The sequence below is a fragment of the Mauremys reevesii genome, linkage group 13, assembly GCF_016161935.1.
Source record: "Mauremys reevesii isolate NIE-2019 linkage group 13, ASM1616193v1, whole genome shotgun sequence".
In the NCBI taxonomy this organism is placed as follows: Eukaryota; Metazoa; Chordata; order Testudines; family Geoemydidae; genus Mauremys; species Mauremys reevesii.
The window spans coordinates 4,241,352-4,264,304 of record NC_052635.1 but is presented as its reverse complement, the minus strand read 5'-3'; the positions used below and the strand labels follow the sequence as shown (position 1 = coordinate 4,264,304).

The 22,953-nt window shown below is 50.3% G+C and overlaps 1 pseudogene; it reads right to left on the bottom strand.

The window, feature by feature from the left end:
• Positions 1–304: 304 nt before the first annotated feature.
• On the bottom strand, positions 305–20,275 carry LOC120380862 (annotated as a pseudogene).
• Positions 20,276–22,953: the final 2,678 nt, after the last annotated feature.

The window sequence follows — 22,953 nt, the reverse complement described above, 5'->3', positions numbered from 1 at the left end:
CCAGTCCCTGCCATGGGGCGGGGTGAAGGGATTGAGGGGTACAGGGATGAGTTCAAGCTCCAGCATGGGCTTTCCCCTGGGGATGTCGGGGAAGGACTCTGCCCTCCCTGCTCTGGGCTCTGCAGGCCTCAGACAGCCATCTCAGTGACGGTTCATCGCACCCTCTGAAGCTGCTGGCAGAGACATGGTCCCTCCAGGTGTCCGGGAGAGAGGGCAAGGAGCCCGAGGAGGACTGCGATGGAGGGAGGAATTAAGAGAGATGAGAAACAGTGCTGTCCACCTCCTAGAGGCCAGGCAGCCGCGCTCACCGCACCTGTGGGACACAGAGAGCAGAGAGATTTGGCCAGTGCCATTGGACCCAGTGTTGGGCTCAGCAGGCAGCATCTACACTGGGAGAGCAGGCCAGAAGGGGCCACTGGGATGCTCAGCCTATCCTGCTGCGTAGCCTGGGCCATGGACCTGGCCCAGCCATCGCCTGCGTCCTGCCAAGTAGGATGTCTGCATTGAGCAGCAGCTCAACTTTGAACAAGACACCCGCCTTGTCAAACCACCTCAGAACGGCTAGCCTGCCCAGCGGGTGCCACTGCTCCAACCCCAGGGAAGCAGGCCCACCCAAAGGGGGAAACATGAGAGCAATTGCTCAGCCCGGGCTCCGGACTAGAGGCCCTCACGAGAATCACGTTCGACCCTGCCTCCACCTTCCCCCCATCCCAGCGCCTCAGCGCTTTTCTGGCCCAAGAGTGGCCCTGGGACAGAACTAACGTGGCCTTTGGCTCCCAGCGAGACCTGAGCTCCTCCCACGCTCGGTAAGGGGTGTGGGCTGCAGTCTCGGGCGAGCGCGGGAGCTCAGGCCCTGCTGGAGCCAGGCCGCTGCAGCACTGTCCAGGGCCACTCCTGGACGCGTGCACACTGAGGATCCTGGGAGAGGGAAGAGGCGAGGGTAAGCTGGCATCGCGGGGGTGATATAGATGTGGCACAAGTCTCTGTGAGACAGGGAGGGGGCAGAGATTCTGGGGAAGTCAGGGGACAGGGAACAGGGGTTGGATTGCTGGGCATTCCGAGGAGGTCCATCAGGACTTAAGTGGATGAGGGTCCAGGGCAGTCCAGGATTGAGAGCAGGGTGGTCCCAGGGTGTGGGTGGGGGTGGGATCTCTGGGAGGATGGTGGGAGGACAAGGGAGCAGGGATGGTTTGGGGGATTCTGAGGGGAGCAGTCAGGGGCAGGAAGTGGGTGGGGATCAGATGTAGGGGGGCGGGCCCGGAGAGGCTGTTTTGAGGAGGCACAGCCTTCTCACCTAAGCTCATTCAGCAGTTTGAGGCTTGCAGGCAGCTATTTAAACACAAGAAGCCAAGCTGTTATTTTTCCATGGGGACGGATCACCTGAGAAGTGAGCAGTATCCTACACCCACTACCTCCTTCCCAACCCCTACCAAGGGAGACCCCACCTGCATTCCCTGAGACTCCAGAGGGAGTTAATTCAGTGGTTCCTGCAAACTTTTGTCCTGGTGACCTTTCACATGGGTAGCAATCTCTGAGTACAACACCCCACCATCTTAGCAAATTAAAAACACTTTTTGGTATATGTTAACACTACTACTATAAATGCACAAGGCAAATCAGGGTTTGAAGTGCAGAGGCTGTATAGTCACACTAAGCCCTGATAATAACCGCATGGATCCCTGAGAAGTCCCAGCCCTGATGCCTGAGAGCCTGCGTTAATTTAATTTTCAGCATCCTGTGTCCAGCTCACATCGTGAAAGCTATTTGTTAAGGCATTTCAGTTTTCACAAACATAGGCTCACCCAGATTCCTGGAACAAGCTCAAATGCTCAGTTCGTGGAGTATGTACACCAAGATTATACTAAAGACAAACCCACAATAACCGTCTCCAGTTTGTGAGAGTTCCATGGGAGCCAATCTCTAGGAGAAACAGAGTAAATGCGTGGGTTAGTCCAGACTAATAAACATTAGCCAGATGGTTAAGGAATGGTGTCCCTAGCCTCTGTTTGTCAGAGGGTGGAGATAGATGGCTTGGAGAGAAGTCACTCTGATCATTACCTGTTAGAGTTCCACTCAATGGGAGCACTTGGCATTAGGCCACTGTCGGCAGACGGGGATGCCTGGGCTAGATGGACCTTAGTTCTGACCCAGTATAGCCATTCTTATGTTCTTATGTTCTAAGCTAAATGAACCGAAGGGTTATGGAGACAGATATGAGTCAAGGGAAGCCAACAGAGTATCATCAAAGATCTACAACCTATCCTGAAAGATGATCCCTCACTCTCACAGATCTTGGGAAGACAGACCAGTCTCGCTTACAGACAACCCCCCCCAACCTGAAGCAAATACTCACCAGCAACCACACACCACTGAACAAAAACACTGTAGTAAGTGTAGGCCCTGATAAAAGGCCCAGTTGAGGCCTGAGGCCTGTGAACTAAAGTAATGGTTCACAGAAGCAAGGAAAGGGCTGACTGCAAGAAGATATGTACCTAAAAGGTACTGAACACTAGATATCAGAATATTCACATACTTACATACATTCCAGTGACAGATAACTGGCAAGAACAGAGGCTGGCCCATCCCAATGACAGGGGCAAAGGGTAATATGATGGATAGGAGTTGTTTTGATCAAACCAACATGTACAAGGTGAGAAGCGGCTGCCTTACTACGTAGAGGGAGGTTGCACCTCAATACGTCAGGAGTGATGTGTAACTTGTTTGTACCTGTGTATAAGAATGCATCCCTGGGTAGCATTGTCTTTGTCCGGCCGAGGGGGCAGTGGAAAGTCCACCACTGACTGAGCTGAGTCCATTGCCAAGAGGCACCTATTAGTAGTATTCCGGTAGACTAAGTAATCTACGGGGAACTGCATTGTGTCCGAGGTCGCAATAAACCTAGTCGACGTGACTTGCATCTTACTAACAGACTCTGTGGTTATTGTGGGTTCTCGTCCGAGTCTCCTGTGTCAGCTATCTGCGCAGAGCTGGAGCAGCACACAGAGGAACACACATGCACGCACTGCCGAAGTGATATCAACATTGGAGAAAGCAGAGCACCACACTGGTAACACCTATGACAGCAAACACTAAACCCAGGAACCTACCCTTGCAACAAAGCCCGATGCCCACTCTCTGTCACATATCTATTCAAGTGACATCATCATGGGACCCTAATCACATCAGCCATGCCATCAGGGGCTCATTCACCTGCATCTACCAATTGACAGATGCCATCATGTGCCAGCAATGCCCCTCTGCACCATGTACATTGGCCAAACTGGACAGTCTCTACACAAAAGAATTAATGGACACAAATCTGACATCAGGAATCATAACATTCAAAAAACAGTAGGAGAACACTTCAACCTGTCTGGTCGCTCAATAACAGACCCAAGGGTGGCAATTTTGCAACAGAAAAGCTTCAAAAACAGATTCCAATTAGAAACTGCTGAGCTGGAATTGATATGCAAACTAGATACAATCAGCTTAGGGACTGGAAATGGCTGAGCCATTACAGACATTGAATCTATCTCCCCTTGTAAGTATTCTCACACTTCTTATCAAACTGTCTGTACCGGGCTATCTTGATTATCACTTCAAAAGGTTTTTTTCTCTTACTTAATTGGCCTCTCAGAGTTGGTAAGACAACTCCCACCTTTTCATGCTCTCTGTATGTGTATATAGATCTCCTCACTATATGTTCCATTCTATGCATCCGAAGAAGTGGGCTGTAGCCCATGAAAGCTTATGCTCAGATACATTTGTTAGTCTCTAAGGTGCCACAAGTACTCCTGTTCTTTTTGCGGATACAGACTAACACGGCTGCTACTCTGAAACAGAGTATCAGAAACCTGGAAAATCTCTGCCTGATGGGCTCAGGCGTTTGGTCACAAGCCAAGGTGGTTCAAAAGTTTTGGATTTTTTAAGCAGAATTTTTTTATTGTTCTTTAAACAAACACAGCAAGCAGCAAATATTTGGCCACACGCTGCCTGAAACCCCAAACCATGTTCAGCTTTTGGCAGACTAATTTCAGCTTTTCAATTAAAAAAACCACAACAAATTTTGAAGGAAAGCAGACATTGTCCCTGATTTTTTCTGCTTTTTAAAACCCCCTAGTTTTTGATCCAAAAAAAGTTTTGACGGAAAATGTCCAACCCTTTTAATGAGCTTTGGTGCCTTTTAGCACTAGCTGATGCTGGGAACCAGTGATACCTTGGAAAGGTGACTTGAAAAGAAGTTTTCTCAAAACTGGGTTTGTGCCAAGATACGGAAGGTTTTTAAATGTTTATTTTCCCAGGGCTGCCCAGGGGCGGGAGGAGGGGGCAAGTGGGGCACTTGCCCCAGACCCCACGGGGGCCCCACAAGATCATAGTGTTCTATAGGATTGCAACTTTTTTATGGAAGGGGCCCCTGAAATTGCTTTGCCCCAGGCCCCCTGAATCCTCTGGGCGGCCCTGCTGGGGAGCCCCGGCTGTCTAAGCCGATCCTGCTTCTGGTTCCAGGCCCCGGCACCAGGTCCCCGCCACAGAACCGGCTTCACAGGCTCCTATGGCCCTTGGTGTATCTGGGCCCCACTACGGATCCTCAGTGATCATGGCTGAGTGGTTAGTGATTGACGCTCCTTGGTCCTTGAACATTTGTTCTGGCTTCTTAATTAGTGACCATTCCTTTTTGGTCATTGATCGTTAATAGCTGATTATTGATAAGTGATTATTATCAGTTGATAATTACTAGCAGATTATTGATCCTTCATTGTTTAACATTAATTACTGATCTGTGAGTGCTGATTATTGATAATTAATTACGGATCACTAGGTACTGACCAGAGATAGCCAATCCATGATTGTTGATTTCTCAGTGATAAATTATTGGAATTGATAATAGACTGTTGATTCTCATTTATTGATCACTGCTGAATCAACCTTGATGGGAACTCGCTAATTAGTGATGACGGGTGGTTGATTATTAATAAATAATGTGACAAAGTTCCTCCTCTACCTTGGTGGGTCCTGCGCTTATTGGCAGATTTGCTCACCTCAGTGATCTTCCCCACAGTCTGGGTCATCTTCTCCTGTGTCTGATCAGGAGTTGGGAGGTTTGGGGGGAACCCGGGCCTGCCCTCTACTCCAGGTTCCAGCCCAGGGCCCTGTGGATTGCAGCTGTCTATAGTGCCTCCTGTAACAGCTGCGTGACAGCTACACCTCCCTGGGCTACTTCCCCATGGCCTCCTCCCAACACCTTCTTTATCCTCACCACAGGATCTTCCTTCTGGTGTCTGATAACGCTTGTACCCCTTAGTCCTCCAGCAGCACAGCCTCTCCCTCCCAGCTCCTGGTGCCTCTTGCTCCCAGCTCCTCACACGCACTTCCTCTCCTCTGGCTCCCCCCTGCCTGACTGGAGTGAGCTCCTTTTTAAACCCAGGTGCCCTGATTAGCCTGCCTTGATTGGCTGCAGGTGATCTAATCAGCCTGTCTGTCTTAATTGGTTCTAGCAGGTTCCTGATTACTCTAGTGCAGCCCCTGCTCTGGTCACTCAGGGAACAGAAAACTACTCATCCAGTGACCAGTATATTTGCCCTCTACCAGACTCCTGGACCCCACTGTCCTGGGTCTGTCACAAGAAGCTTTTCTGATTATCTCTGATTGATCATTGCTCACTGTGAGGAATCTGGGCTGGCAGCAAAGAAAGTCCCAGGTAACCGGACATGCGCACCTGGCCTGTAGCTGGCTGCCTGATCCGCTCCACCCTGGTTGCTGGGCAGAGTCAGCAACTGGCTCATGAGCCCAGCAGAAGTTAAGCAGCTGCCCAGAGCATTTCCCCAGGGCTGTGATAGCAGCTGTATTGGATTGTTCCAGCCTGTTTCTGCCTTGTTCCCATCTGGCTCCAGCCCTGCTCCTGCCTTGTTCCCGTCCGGCTCCAGCCCAGCTTCTGTCTGGCTCCAGCCCGGCTCCTGTCCTGGACCCAGGCTTTCTTCTCTCCAGGTAACCTGGTCCTAAACCTGGGCTCTAATTTTTGACTTTGGTTTGAGCCTCTGACAACCGTAAAATCACAGAGATGTACGACAGGGAGAGACCTCGAGAGGTCACCTAGTCCCGTCTCCTGACAGGGGGCAGGACTAAGTAATAACTAGTCCGTCCCTGACAGGTATTTTTCTAACCTGTTCCTAAAAACCTCCAACAATGGAGGCTCCACAACCTGCCTTGGCAATTTGTTCCAGTATTTACCCAGCCTGACAGTTAGGAAGTTTTTTCCAGTGTCCAACCTAAACTGCCCTTGCTGCAATCTAAGTCCATTGCTTCTTGTCCTATCCTCACAGGATAACGAGTACAATTTGTCACCCTCCTTTTTGTCACAACTTTTTATGTATTTCAAAGATGTTACCATGTCATTCCCCCACTGCGGCCACCCCAGTCTTCTCTGTTCCAGACTAAACAACCCCAGTTCTTTCAATCTTACCTTCCAGCTCATGTTTTCTAGCCCTTAAATGATTTTAGTCGCTCTCATAAGAACATAAGAATGGCTGTACCGGGTCATACCAAAGGTCCATCTAGTCCAGTATCTGTCTACCGACAGTGGCCAATGCCAGGTGCCCCAGAGGGAGTGAACCTAACAGGCAATGATCAAGTGATCTCTCTCCTGCCATCCATCTCCATCCTCTGACGAACAGAAGCTAGGGACACCATTCTACCATTCTTTACCCATCCTGGCTAATAGACATTTATGGACTTAGCCACCATGAATTTATCCAGTTCCCTTTTAAACATTCTTATAGTCCTAGCCTTCACAACCTCCTCAGGTAAGGAGTTCCACAAGTTGACTGTGCGCTGCATGAAGAAGAACTTCCTTTTATTTGTTTTAAACCTGCTGCCTATTAATTTCATTTGGTGACCCCTAGTTCTTGTATTATGGGAATAAGTAAATAACTTTTCCTTATTCACTTTCTTTATATCACTCATGATTTTATATGCCTCTATCATATCCCCCTTAGTCTCCTCTTTTCCAATCTGAAGAGTCCTAGCTTCTTTAATCTTTCCTCATATGGGACCCTCTCCAAACCCCTAATCATTTTAGTTGCCCTTTTCTGAAACTTTTCTAGTGCTAGAATATCTTTTTTGAGGTGAGGAGACCACATCTGTACACAGTATTCGAGATGTGGGCATACCTTGGATTTATATAAGGGCAATAATATATTCTCAGTCTTATTCTGTATCCCCTTTTTAATGATTCCTAACATCATGTTTGCTTTTTTGACCGCCTCTGCACACTGCATGGACATCTTCAGAGAACTATCCATGATGACTCCAAGATCTTTTCCTGACTCAGTAGCTAAATTAGCCCCATCATATTGTATGTATAGTTGGGGTTATTTTTTCCAATGTGCATTACTTTACATTTATCCACATTAAATTTCATTTGCCATTTTGTTGCCCAATCACTTAGTTTTGTGAGATCTTTTTGAAGTTCTTCACAATCTGCTTTGGTCTTAACTATCTTGAGCAGTTTAGTATCATCTGCAAACTTTGCCACCTCACTGTTTACCCCTTTCTCCAGATCAATTATGAATAAATTGAATAGGATTGGTCCTAGGACTGACCCTTGGGGAACACCACTAGTTACCCCTCTCCATTCTGAGAATTTACCATTAATTCCTACCCTTTGTTCCCTGTCTTTTAACCAGTTTTCAATCCATGAAAGGACCTTCCCTTTTATCCCATGACAGCTTATCTCCTAGGGCCTTTCTCCAACTTTTCCACATCTTTCCTGAAATGTGTCGCCCACAACTGGACACAGGACTCCAGTTGAGGGCTAATCAGCGCGGAGCAGAGCAGAAGAATTACTGCTTGTGTCTTGCTTACAACACTCCTGCTAATACATCCCAGAATTTGTTTTTTTCCCCGACACTGTTACATTATTGACTCATATTTAGCTTGTGATGCACTACGACCCCAGACCCCTTTCTGCAGTGCTCCTTCCTAGGCAGTCAGTTCCCATTCTGCATGTGGGCTACTGGTAGTTCGTTCCCAAGTGGTTACCTTGCGTTTGTCCTCACTGAATTTCACCACTGAATGTGGGTGACTGAGTAGTTCCCGAGGATGGCTGATGGCTGGTGGCTGCATGCTGATGGGGTGGGATAGATTACTGAGCACTGGTTATTGCTGGAAGCAGTGACACGTGACCATGAAGGTAGCGGTTGCTGTTACCTTAATCAGCGTGACGCCGGCGCTGTACAACAGGCTGAGCAGGAAGAGAGCAATGAAGGCAACAGGTGTCCAGAGACCATCAGATTCCTCCTCTCCTCCTTCAGCATCGATGCCTTGGTCCTCCACTGGGCAGTGAGGAGCTGGGGAGGAGATAAACGGGCCGGTTAGAGAGGCCTCTTCATTAAGCCAAGGAGCTGAGTGGGCACAGCAGGGAGCTCCGGTCTGTGCTCTTGGCAGGAGCTCCTGTCCAGGGCCAGAGACAGAGAGTTCCCTGCCAGGGGACACTGGGTGGGCTGCAGCCTCGGGGATTTCAGCCCCCAACTTCCATTAAATTTCACGCCCTTTGGCTCCTTTGCAAACCCCAGCCAGCGGCACTACACACGCCTCCCCGAGCATGCCCTCCCACTCCCTTGGCCAGCCAGGGAACTGGGCTGAGACCTGCCAGTGCAGAACTCAGTGGGGCCAGGCACACCCATCAGACAGCAGCATCTTCCCAGTCAATGCCAGCTTGAGCCATGCTGGGACCAGCTCCTGGGCAGTAGCAGCACCATGGGGAATGAAGGCATCTCATGGGGACTAAGTAAAACTCTCCCAACTCATACTACATGGGATACCACTCAGTAGGAGCCTCTGTCACTCACCACCAGCCTGGGCTCCACTGGGGACCCCTTCCTGATGAAATGTGTCCTAGAATACTCATGGAGCTGACTGAGGAGATATCTGAGCCATTAGCAATTATCTTTGAAAAGTCATGGACGATGGGAGAGATTCCAGAAGACTGGAAAAGGGCAAATATAGTGCCCATCCATAAAAATGAAAATAAGGACAACCCAGGGAATTACAGACTAATCAGACCAATCAGCTTAACTTCTGTACCCAGAAAGATAACGGAGCAAATAGTTTGCAAACATGTAGAAGAAAATAAGATGATAAGTAACAGCACGGATTTGTCAAGAACAAATCATGTCAAACCAACCTGCTCGCTCTCTTTAACAGGGTAACAAGCCTTGTGGATAGGGAGGAAGTGGTAGACGTGATATATGTTGACTTCAGTAAGGCTTTTGATACTGTCTCTCATGACCTTCTCATAAACAAACAAGGGAAATACAACCTAGATGGAGTTACTATAAGGTGGGTGCATAACTGGTTGGAAAACCATTCCCAGAGAGTAGTTATCAGTGGTTCACAGTCATGCTGGAAGGGCATAACGAGTGGGGTCCCGCAGGGATCAGTTCTGAGTCCAGTTCTCTTCAATATATTCATCAACAATTTAGAATATGGCATAGAGAGTACACTTAGAAAGTTTGTGGATGATACTGAACTGGAAGAGGTTGCAAGTGCTTTGGAGGATAGGAATAAAATTTAAAATGATCTGGACAAACTGGAGAAATGGTCTGAAGTAAATAGGATGAAATTCAATAAGGAAAAATGCTAAATACTCCATTTAGGAAGGAACAATCAGTTGCACACATACAAAATGGGTAATAACTGCCTAGGAAGGCGTACTGCAGAAAGGGATCTGGGGGTCATAGTGGATCACAAGTTAAGCATGAGTCAGCAGTGTAACACTGTTGCAAAAAAAGTGACCATCATTCTGGGATGTATTATCAGGACTGTTGTAAACAAGACACGAGGAGTCATTCTTCCGATCTACTCCGCACTGATTAGGCCTCAACTGGAGTCTTGTGTCCAGTTCTGGGCACCACGTTTCAGGAAAGATGTGGACAAATTGGAGAAAGTCAGAGAAAAGCAACAAAAATGATGAAAGGTCTAGAAAACATGAGCTGTGAGGGAAGATTAAAAACTGGGTTTGCTTAGTCTGGAAAAGAAAAGGCTGAGAGGGGACATGATAACCCTTTTCAATAACATAAAATGTTGTTACAAGGAGGAGGGGAAAAAATTGTTCTCCTTAACCTCTGAGGATAGGACAAGAAGCAATGGGCTTCAATTGCAGAAAGGGAGGTGTAGGCTGGACATTAGAAAAAGCTTCCTGTCAGGCTGGTTAAGCACTGGAATAAATTGCCTAGGGAGGTTGTGGAATCTCCATCATTGGGGGTTTTTAAGAGCACATTAGACACACACCTCTCAGGGATGGGCTAGATAATGTTTAGTCCTGCCATGAGTGTGGGGACTGGACTAGATGAGCTCTCGAGGTCGCTTCCAGACCTTTGAGTCTATGAGTCTATGACTCCCCACTGACCCCGGGGTGGACCACTCCACCACTGCTAGGGCCCTGGGTCAGGACCCGGTGGATTTGGGTGGGCCCCTGTCTCCCTACACTGACCATCACCCGCTCTGGTGACGGCCCCTGGGTTTGGCCATTACACTACACTCCCCTGCATTTGAGGGCCTCTCTATTCACCCTGGCTGCTAGGCCACGCTCCCCTGCACTCAAGGGCCGCTATGTTCATTCTAACCCCTAGGAAACAAAATCCTGCACTTGAGGGCTGATATATTGACCCTGGGCACTAGGCCACACCGCTCTGTGCTCATGGGTGGCCGTATTGTCTCAGCCCATTAGGCCACACAGCCCAGAACCCAAGGGCTGCCACTTAGACACTGGCAATTAGGCCGCATTGTGGTGAGGCCCAGGACAGTCCGGCAGACTGAATCTGCAGTGTCAGCACAACCCTGACCCACCCCGCAGTGCTTTATTCTACATTTGTATCTGTCCAGCCATGGGCTCCTCTTAAGTCTCTCTATACTAAGTTACAGACCTTTACTGCCCGGTACTTTCTCCCCATGGAGGTACTTATACATATCCATGAAGCCATCTCCTGAATGTCTCTTTCAGCCAATTCCTCTCCTCCTGTCTCTCACTGGAAGCCATTTTCTCCAGCCCTCTAATCATTTTTCTAGCTCGCTTTTGCACCTTCTCCAATTTTTCAACCTTCTTTTGAATATTGGACAAGAGAATGGCCACAGTGCATGGGACCAATGGTCCAGCTACCCCAGTATCCTGTCTTCCAACAGTGGCTGATGCCAGAGGTATCAGAGGGAATAACCAGATCAGGGCAATTATTGAGTCATCCATCTGCTATCGTACTCAACCAGCCTATGACAGGCAGAGCCTTAGGGACAACAAGAGCTTAGGGCTGCATCCATGACCATCTTGGCTAATAACCTTTCATAGACTTATCCTCCATGAACTTGTCTAATTCTTCTTTGAACCCAACTATATTTCTGGCCATCACAACATCCCCTGACCACTAGTTCATAGACTCATAGACTCATAGACTTTAAGGTCAGAAAGGACCATTATGATCATCTAGTCTGACCGCCTGCACAATGCAGGCCACAAAATCTCACCCATCCACTTCTATAACAACCCCCTAGCCTATGTCTGAGTTATTGAAGTCCCCAAATTGCGGTTTGAAGACCTCAAGCTGCAGAAAATCCTCCAGCAAGTGACCCGTGCCCCATGCTGCAGAGGAAGGCAAAAAACCTCCAGGGCCTCTGCCAATCTGCCCTGGAGGAAAAATCCTTCCCGACCCCAAATATGGCGATCAGTTAAACCCTGAGCATGTGGGCAAGACTCACCAGCCAGCACCCAGGAAGGAATTCTCTGTAGTAACTCAGATCCCAACCCATCTAACATCCCATCACAGACCACTGGCCATACTTACCTGCTGATAATCAAAGATCAATTGCCAAATTAATTGCCAAAATTAGGCTATCCCATCATACCATCCCCTCCATAAATTTATCAAGCTTAGTCTTAAAGCCAGATATGTCTTTTGCCCCCACTACTCCCCTTGGAAGGCTGTTCCAGAACGTCACTTCTCTAATGGTTAGAAACCTTCGTCTAATTTCAAGTCTAAACTTCCTAGTGTCCAGTTTATATCCATTTGTTCTTGTGTCCACATTGTTACTAAGATTAAATAATTCCTCTCCCTCCCTAATATTAATCCCTCTGATATATTTATAAAGAGCAATCAAATCCCCCCTCAACCTTCTTTTGGTTAGGCTAAACAAGCCAAGCTCTTTCAGTCTCCTTTCATAAGACAGGTTTTCCATTCCTCGGATCATCCTAGTAGCCCGTCTCTGAACCTGTTCCAGTTTGAATTCATCCTTCTTAAACATGGGAGACCAGAACTGCACACAGTATTCCAGATGAGGTCTCACCAGTACCTTATATAATGGTACTAACACCTCCTTATCTTTGCTGGAAATACCTCGCCTGATGCATCCTAAAACTGCATTAGCTTTTTTTACAGCCATATCACATTGGCAGCTCATAGTCATCCTGTGATCAACCAATACTCCGAGGTCCTTCTCCTCCTCTGTTACTTCCAACTGATGCATCCCCAATTTATAACTAAAATTCTTGTTATTAATCCCTAAATGCATGACCTTGCACTTTTCACTATTAAATTTCATTCTATTACTATTACTCCAGTTTACAAGGTCATCCAGATCTTCCTGTAGGATATCCCGGTCCTTCTCTGTGTTAGCAATACCTCCCAGCTTTGTGTCATCTGCAAACTTTATTAGCACATTCCCGTTTTTTGTGCCAAGGTCAGTAATAAAAAGGTTAAATAAAATTGGTCCCAAAACAGATCCCTGAGGAACTCCACTAGTAACCTCCTTCCAGCCTGACAGTTCACCTTTCAGTATGACCCGTTGTAGTCTCCCCTTTAACCAGTTCCTTATCCACCTTTCAATTTTCATATTTATCCCCATCTTTTCCAATCTAACTAATAATTCCCCATGTGGAACCGTGTCAAATGCCTTACTGAAATCAAGGTAAATTAGATCCACTGCATTTCCTTTGTCTAAAAAAATCTGTTACTTTCTCAAAGAAGGAGATCAGGTTGGTTTGGCACGATCTACCTTTTGTGAAACCATGTTGTATTTTGTCCCAATTACCATTGACCTCAATGTCCTTAACTACCCTCTCCTTCAAAAATTTTTCCAAGACCTTACATACTACAGATGTCAAACTAACAGGCCTATAGTTACTCGGATCACCTTTTTTTCCTTTCTTAAAAATAGGAACTATGTTAGCAATTCTCCAGTCGTATGGTACAACCCCCGAGTTTACAGATTCATTAAAAATTCTTGCTAATGGGCTTGCAATTTCATGTGCCAGTTCCTTTAATATTCTTGGATGAAGATTATCTGGGCCCTCCGATTTAGTCCCATTAAGCTGTTCAAGTTTGGCTTCTACCTCGGACGTGGTAATATCTACCTTCATATCCTCATTCCCAATTGTCATCCTTCCATTATCACGGGTTGACTCTGTTGTGGGAAGAAATACTTCCTTGCATTTGTTTAAACCAGCTGCCACTTAATCTCAGTGGGTGACCCCTGGTTCTTGTGTTATGTGAAGGGGAAAATAACACTTCCTTATTTACTTTCTCCACACGCCTCACAATTTTATAGACCTCGATCATATTCCCCCTTAGTCAATTCTTTTCTAAGATGGAAAGTCCCACCCTTTCTAATCTCTCCTCATACGGAAGCTGTTCCATCCCCATGATCAATTTTATCCCCTCTTTGTACCTTCTCCATTTCTAATACACCTTTTCTGAGATGGGGCAATCAGAATTGCACGTGGTATTCAAGCTGTGGACATACCATGGATTTATACAGTGGCATTATGAGATTTACTGTCTTATTATCTGTCCCTTTCCTAATGGTTCCTACCATTGTTACCTTTTCTGACTGTCACTGCATGTTGCCTCCAGAACTGAATGCTGTTCCAGTATCGGTCTCCCTAACCCCGAACACAGAGGTGAAATCACTTCCCCTGCACCCCACCCTGTGTTCATACATCCAGGGATAGAGCTGGTGGAAATGGAGGCTCCTAACTCAGTCTCACCCGCCGCCTAGCTCCCGGCAGACATAACACCAGATTCCTGGGGGCTCTGACGCTCACCTAATGTGGTCCGGTGAGGACGCATGTCCAAGAAGTTCTGATGCCAGACTGGCTAGGGCTACATTGCTAGACAGGTGCAATGGTTAAGAAACAAGTCTTAGAGATGGGAAATCAGGGCTCTATTTCCACCTCTCTCACTGACCTGAAGTATGACAAGAGACAAGCCACTTAGGCTGGGGTCTTTAAAGGACTCTTAGAATATTAGGTGCCCATAAAATAAACTCACAATTGCAGTGGGAGTTCGGTGTCTCACTCCTTTTTAGAGTCCCAAATTTAATCCCTTTCTGTCAAAATATCCCCTTCCAGTCTCTGTCTGCTTAGACTATCAGCTCCTTGGTTCCAGGATGTTTGCTCTATGTGTGTTCATGTAGTGCCCATCCAATGGGGCCCTAACCTCAGTCAGGACATCTAGGAGCTGCAATATCATCAATAACAATGGATGAGGGGTGGGCAGGTAGAAACATGCACTGCATGAGGATGGATGGATGCAGAGAGGACATTGCCTGATTTTCCATGTTCGAATGGATGGATATGGTAGAATCAAAGAGACAGGTACTGCAGAGGGTAGGATGGATGCATGGATCCTGCAGAAGGATGAATTGATGTAGACAATCGATAATGAAAGGAGGATGGCTAGAGAGAAAGGAAGAAGGGTGGATGGATACATCTAGATATTGTGGAAGGAAGCGTGGGTGGGTAGATAAGACACAGGGACACTCTCTGCCAGAAGACACACCCTTATCCCAGACCCCACGAGGTTCCATGGCGATCTCAGATACGCCGTGAGGAGCCCGCCGGGCTCTGCTCCTCAGTAGCAAGTGACGTCGGTGTCAGACAAGATCACAGAGACATTGACGGCGGTGGGTTTACCGGAGGCTCTGTCCATGCTCCGGTGGATGAAGGTCATGGGCAGACCCTCATGCTCCACCACGCAGGCATAGGTGTCCACCCGCTCCCATTCGGACGCCAAGACATTGAGCTTGCTGTAGATGAAGTAGCGCTCCTCCTTCCCAGCCTCCCGCACGGGGCCGATGTTGGTGTAGGCTTCCTGGGGCACGGGCCGGTCCTGCTGGGTCCATGTCACCAAGATGGCTCTGGGCCGGAAGCCGGAGGCCAGGCAAGTGATGGTGGCTGATTCCCGGAGAGCCAGTTCCTCAGCGTGAGGAGGGGAAATGTAGACAGAAGGGGCACAGAGGGAGACCACTGCCGTGAGAAACAGTGAGAGGTTAATGCTAAGGATTGGGACCCAGGAGTCCTGGCTACCATCCCCCACCCTCATCCCCCTGCAATATCCCGCTAGACCCCCCACGCCTCTCCCAGACCCATAGCCAGAATCCAGGAGTTCGGGCCACACTAACCCACTAGATCCAAATCCCTTCCATGAAAAGGGGCTAGAACCCAGGAGTCCCAGACTCCAGTCTCCCTGTTCTAACCCACTACATCCCACTCCCCTCCCAGAGACAGAAAAAGAACCCAGGAGTCCTGACTCTCTGTCCCCTTCTGTCTCATCAATTTGCATATTTTGACCCACCCACAAATTTGTAACTCCCAGTCCCAAACACCTGAAACCAGATCAGAGCTGGTGCCCCCTAGAGACAGAAAATCCCGCGTCCCATTCCCCACACCCTGTGCCAGCCACTCCCCCCACCTGCGGCCCGATTGGAGCTGGCGCCCCCTACAGGGGAAAGGCCGAGTTCTTACTGTGACTCTTGCAGATGGTCTTGACAATCGCCGACGGGAAGTCTTGGTGCTTCACGGTGCAGGTGAAATCCTCCCCTGCCTGCCACTCCTCCACGCACACCCACAGGATGCTGGTTGCACTGTAGGTGCCATCTTCCTGCAGCACCGGATCCCTGGAGACCACGGCCAATGGGCCCCCACTACCCTGGTTCCAGGAGACCTCCAGGCTGCCGGGGGTCTCCATGCCACTCACCACACAACTGATGGTGGCGTTCTGCGCTATGTAGAGGTCCTCCAGGGTAGGGGAAAGGAGAGACACCTCCAGAGGGTGTTGATTACAGTTGCTGACACCTGGTGGGGGCAGGAGGAGGCGTTGAGGGCTGGGCTGAGCAAATATGTCAACAGGCACCAGGTGGTAACTGAGTGCCGCTCTCTCAGGGGTGCAAAGCCCAGGGGCTGTTGGGAAAGGGGCTGAGCATCATTGGACTTGTAAATAGGGCACTGGGTTCCCTGTTGGAAGGGGCGGGACTCTCATGTTATGGAGCAGCAGGAACAATGGCTGAGATTTTTCCAGCCAATCGAGGGATTGGGATTCCTGAGTCCCATTATGGTTATTTTCGTCTCTGGATCCCAGGAGCAAATCTGAAGGTCTCCGGTTTTGTTGGGAGAAAGCCCCATTGTGGAAAAAATGGCCAGGGACAGACCTGCCATGGTTACTCAACTCACCGTCCTTCCAGACACAAATTCATGAGCTCGATGACCCGCCTGAACTCAGCATGGTTATCCCCATTTCCCAGAGATGGCAGCCGGGACACAGAGGACAAATGACCTGCCCATGGCCATGCCTGGCACCCAGGCCCCCCGATCTAACCACTAGACCCCACATGGCACCCACAGCTCAGGATGGATCTTGTGTTCCCCAACCCCTACTCCCTGCACAGACAGAAGGGCCCTTTATATTTCACACCATGGTCTGCCAAGGTCCCACAGAGCATGAGTCCCCCAGCTCCCACTGCAAGCCGATGGGGGAGGGGAGAGCTTGAATTCCTTTAGAAATCTCAGTGGGGGAGCCCAGACTGATTGGATCCCTGGCACCCAGGGACAATGACCTCTATTGGATGTTCTCTGAAGGATATGCATGGTCTGGCTCATGAAACAAGTTTGTAAAGTGGATCCTGCTGGAGCTGGGAGTCCAGATTCACATGGATGCCCAAGCCCCACGGTGGGGCAATCGAGCTGAGAGGTTTCTCTCCTTTGTTTGTATGAATTTGTCGGCTCCTGAATCAGATACGGAATCTGCCCCACCTCAGCTCATCTTTTCCTCAAGAACAGATTTTAATAGGATGCCTGTCATGGCTGCAGATCCATGAAGACATTCCTAATGTGCCAAAAAAAATTTGAGGAATAAGAAGGGACCATAAGGACAAAATTGTGAATATGCAACTGTGGGAATCCATGTCCAAGTGTGAAGCAAACAGCTCCCAGGGGGATCCATGGTTAAGAAGGAAAGAAAATTTTCAGCGAACTGCCTCCCTGCCATGAAAGACCTCCGTGAACTTTCTGTAATAGCAAGAGTGTCCATCCCAACGTCTTGGCCAAAGCACAGCCCAATGAGATTACATTCTGCACCCTCCCTTAAATTCCCTTTTGCAATTAGGACAGTTTTCCTGCACTTCCTTTTGTGGTGATGGGGTCTGTGAAGCTGTGGAATAATCTCTTCCAGGGGTGGGTTAGGATCCCCATTACTTAGGGCATTTCAGATTGGATAATGCCTTGGGAATACAGGGAACTCTCCCACATTGGAGTGGAGGGGGCGTTCCCCACCCAGCTCAGGTTGCAATAAATTGTGCAGTTCTTGGTTTCACCAAAGATGGTATCATAATGGAGATAGAAATCCTTCATTGCCATCCTCCTCACCAGAGCTCCCCTGGAGTCATGCAGTTGTTCATGCCATTGGCTGGATGGGATAAGAAAGCGTGTGAACATCCCCAAATTAATACCTGCCTCTGAGAATCCACTTACCAAGGGACACCTTTTCCACAACACTCTTGGGCTCTTCCATGGCCGGGTGATGCACTACGCAGGTGTAATTTCCTTCTCCTTGACTTTGCTCAACCTTCAGGATGCTGTAGGCAAAGAAAGTGCCACTTCCTGACACAGGGGCCATTGTTGTAACTCGACTTGAGCTCTGGGAAGTTGTTCTTCAACCATGAGATGCTGATCTCTTCTGGGTAAAAGCTGCTAGCTTCGCAGATGTTTCCAGAGATGTCTTCGTGGTAAGCTCGGGAGACAGTGACTGAGGGCTCCTTCTTACTGATTTCTATGAAAAGGAAGAGGTGCAAGAGAAGAAGACTTGCTTTGCTTCTCTAGGTTAAGGACTTAGCTCCAGCAGCTATCACTGTGTGAAGGGCCCAGGGAGGGCAGTTGTTCCGGGTATGTGTGAAGCTAGACCAGGCAAAATAAAAACCCAACCACTGAGCATCATCTCCCTTGAAAGAGCCTGGACCTTCACCCAAGAATTCAAATGAACTCCCAAGCCTTCCCCGCAGAGTGCACAGTGACTTTCCAGATCCTCAACCTTAAACGGCAACAACTTAATATCATCATCTTCGTCTTCATCACCATCAACATATTCATCTTCTTCACCTCCCTTGTCTTCATAACCACTTCCTTCCTCTTTATCTTCATCTTCTTCAGAGCAAAACCTTCATTAGCATCCTCTTCAACATCTCCTTCAGCATTCTGACATTCTTTCTCCTTTTCTCCTTCAGCATCTTCATTTCCTTCTTCATTGTCATCGACATCATCGTCATCTCCTTTGAGATCGTCTTCAGGATCATTATCCTCAGCTTGGTTGTACAGTGACGCAGATGGACATGGTTCTTTGAGCTAGTCCTGCGTCGCTAACCTGAACCCTCACCCCAAACACTGAACCACACGATCTCCTCTTCTCCCCACGTCTCCACCATGCATCATCATCACATGGGGTCACTGTAACGGTGCAGGACTCGCCCCTGAGGCGCCCGCTGGTCACCTCGGGAATTAGCTCTCCAGCCTCCGGAGCGCCCTCTCAAGGCCAGTGTCCCGCTGCCGCTTGGCCCCCGTGTCACTCCCTGGACTCCGGTGCCCCTTTATCTGGGGAGCTGCCCCCTGGCAGTAACCCCCCAGTCTCAGGGTTTACCCTCCCCGGGGAACCCCCAGCCCCATCCCCACCTCGCCTCAGTCGTAGGCTACTGCCAGTCACCAAGTAGCCCCCATGCCCTGGGGCAGGCTGCAGTGTCAGCCGCTCATCGCTGGCAAGGAGGGTTTGGGCCTGCTGCCTTCCTCTGCCCTTGGGCTGCCCCCTGCAGCCCCAGTACCTATTCGGCCTTATACTAGGCCGCAGCCTGCGGGGTTCCAGGCCAGGGCTCCCCAGCTCCTCTGGCCTTCCCCCAGCCGTGCTCTACCTCAGGTTCGCTCCCCAGCAGCCAGGCCCCTCCCTCGCAAAGGCCAGAGAGAGAGTCTGACTGGGCTCCTGGCTCGCAGCCTCTTCTAGGGACCAGCTGGGTCTGACTGGGGCATGGCCCCACCTCTTCCTGCCTTCCCCAGCCAGACCAGGCTTTGCTCCGCAGCCTCAGCTCTCTCCCAGGGCTGCTTCAACCCTTCCCGGGCTGGAGCGGGGACCACCCCGCTACAGTCACCCACCCATTGCTCACTCCGATGGAGCCTCTTCCCTCCTTCAAATGCTCCCACCAAAACTCAACACAGCTGAGATTTTCAAAGGCTGGCTAAGGGATTTGGACACCTTGGGTACTTCAGTGGGATTTGGGCACCTAACTCCACTGGACACTCTGAGAGAGTCTCAGCGGAAATAGCCCGGAAAGGCCAGATGGTGGGTGACAAGCACCAGCCGGATTTCCAGAGGTAAGAAGTACAGACACACGTCAGATCAGAGTCCCTGACAGGCCACATCCCCATTTCCCAGGGAGCCCAGGGAGTGAAATTCTTGCAGAAGCTGGAATTTAATGATCAGGCAGGGAATCCTGGGAAAACTGTGCAAGTGGAAATTAGTGAGAGATTGAGAATGAGAGATTCACAGGGGAAATACTAATTCTACCTGCAACACACCCCTGTGCTGAGGGCCTAGGCGCTGCTAAAGTCCTACTTGGGGGCTTAACTGGGACATAAAGGCTGCCTAGGACGTGTGCGGGGTGAGTTTCACCCTCTAATCCCAATTCACAGTGACTGGCGGTTGCCTTTCCCTTGGAGATGCCAGGGCTCCTCACCTGTATTGCTCATGGTTATGTCCTGGGTTAGTTCTCCAGAACAGGGTGTGGTCACTTTGCAGGTAAATTTGGTGCCTTGTCCCCATTGTGCCAGAGACACAGGGTGAGAACTGACCAGGCTGATGGTCCCGTTGATGTTCTTCTTGGGGGGTTCTGCTCCCACTGCTGGGTGGGTCACTTGACAGGTGTAGACGTCCCCCTGCTCCCAGCTCTGCTTGGTGACGTTCATGCGGCTCTGCCCCATGTAGAAGCCGTCTGTGCCCCTGGCAGGGGAAAAGGCTGGGGTGGGCGGGCTGCTCTCCTTTCCATTCACCAGCCATTTCACGTCAGCCCTGGGTGGGGGGGCTGGGAGTCAGGACTCCTGGGTTCTATCCCCAGTTCCAGGGCAGCCATAAAGTCTCCTTCTTCACCCTCCCACATGGCAGGTTCTCAAAAAGACGCCCCAGGAGGCCTCAATCTTTTCTGAGCTCTGCGGCCTTCGTAACTGAATCTCTGGGGAAAACCGACCAACAAACAAACAAACAAAACAGGCTGAAAGAGGAAGTTTACACAAATGAAAGTCACACCGAGGTTGTTTTTTCACCCTGGTTTTAGCCACTTGTGCTCACCCACCTGTCCAATTTTCACACCTTCTCACCAGCTGTAACAATGAAAGCTCCCCAGAGGGCGTCATCTCTTGTTCTCAAGCTATAATTATCCTGACTTCCAGGGCGGGGGGGGGGGGGAAAGGGGAGGAGAGGGGATGTCTGACAGGCAAAGATACCTCAGAAGAGCCCCGCCACAGACACAGAGCAGAGCTGGACTCCCGGACAGAAGCCCCCAATCTCCAGTGCCGGGCCACGACCCAACGCGGCCGGTGATGTGGTGAGTCCATCCCAGGAAAGTGGCTGCTATTGGCTTGTCACATGGGTGCAGAGGGTGTTTTAACCCCATCAGAGATAAATGGGGTGAAGCGTGTGCTAGAGAGGGGAGCAAGACGCCTGGGTTCCCTCCCCAGCTCTGGGATGGGAGTGGATCTAGCCATTAGAGTCGGGGGCTGGGAGCCAGGACTCCTGGGTTCTTTCCCAGGCTCTGGAAGGGGAGTAGGTTAGAGCAGGGGCCTGGAAGCCAGGAGTGTTGTGCTCTGTTCTGACCTATGAAGGCCAGTGGGGTACGTCCCCTGTGTGGACCCAGTACCAGGGCAGGGTGCAGCTCACGGCTCCCCTGCACAGGCTGGATATGCTGCCCAGGCCAGGACGGGTAACAGGCCAGGCTGTGCACCCCCCAGGCAGAGACGGGGGGACAGAGGTGCTTATCCCACACTCCGGCTATTAGCTGGGATAACAGCTTTGAAAGAACGGTAGGGAGCGAGCCCAGGGCTGGGCTAGCAGGGGCTGCAGGTCGGGAGTGAGGGGCACCAGCAGAACTGTGGGGGGCAGGGCTGGGCTAGCAGGGGCTGCAGGTCGGGAGTGAGAGGCACTGGCAGAGCTGGGTGGTGGACCCCAGGGTTGGGGTAGCAGGGGGTTGCAGGTTGGGAGTGAGGGGAATGGGCACGGCCGGGTAGACAGGACTGGGCCAGCAGGGGTCTCCCGGTCAGGATTAAGGGACACCGGCAGAGATGGGTCGGGGAATCCAGGTCTGGGCTAGCAGGGGTTGTGGGTCAGGAGTGAGGGGCAGCAGCAGGGCTCAGAGGGAGGAGCGCAGGGCTGGGGTAGCAGAAGGCTGCGTGGCAGCAGTGAGGGGCACCGGCAGAGCTGGGGGGGGCAGGGCTGGGCTAGCAGGGGCTGCGGGTCAGGAGTGAGGGGCACCGGCTGGGCTGGGAGGAGCAGGGCTGAGCTAGCAGGGGCTGTAGGTCGGAAGTGAGGGGCACCAGCAGAGCTGGGGGGGCAGTGCTGGGCTAGCAGGGGCTTCGGGTCGGGAGTGAGGGGCACTGGCAGGGCTGTGTGGGAGGAGCACAGGGCTGGGATAGCAGGAGGCTGGGGGTCAGGAGTGAGGGGCAACTGCAGGGCAGGGTGGAGGGGCAGGACTGGGCTAGCAGGGGGCTGCGGGTCGGGAGTGAGGGGCACCGGCAGTGCAGGGTGGAGGGGCAGGACTGGGCTCGCAGGGGGCTGTGGGTCGGGAGTGAGGGTCTTATGAAAGGAGACTCAGAGAGCTTGGCTTGTTTAGCGTAACCAAAAGAAGGTTGAGGGGGGATACGATTGGTCTCTATAAATATACCAGAGGGATAAATACCAGGGAGGGAGAGGAATTATTTAAGCTCAGTACCAGTGTGGACACAAGAACAAATGGGTATAAACTGGACACTAGGAAGTTTAGACTTGAAATTAGACGAAGGTTTCTAACCATCAGAGGAGTGAAGTTCTGGAACAGCCTTCCAAGGGGAGCAGTGAGGGCAAAAGACCTATCTGGGTTTAAGACTAATCTTGATAAGTTTATGGAGGGGATGGTACGATGGGATAGCCTAATTTTGGCAATTCATTCATCTTTGAGTGCTAGCAATAAATATGCCCAGTGGTCTGTGATGGGATGTTAGATGGGTTGGGATCTGAGTTACTACAGAGAATTCTTTCCTGGGTGCTGGCTGGTGAGTCTTGCCCACATGCTCAGGGTTTAGCTGATCGCCATATTTGGGGTCGGGAAGGAATTTTCCTCCAGGGCAGATTGGCAGAGGCCCTGGGGGTTTTTCGCCTTCCTCTGCAGCGTGGGGCACGGGTCACTTGCTGGAGGATTCTCTGCAGCTTGAGGTCATCAAACCACAATTTGAGGACTTGAATAACTCAGACACAGGTTAGGGGTTTGTTACAGGAGTGGGTGGGTGAGATTCTGGGGCCTGCGTTGTGCAGGAGGTCAGACTAGAAGATCATAATGGTCCCTTCTGACCTTAAAGTCTATGAATCTATGTGGAACGGGGGGAGCACAGGGCTGGGCTTGCAGGGGACTGCA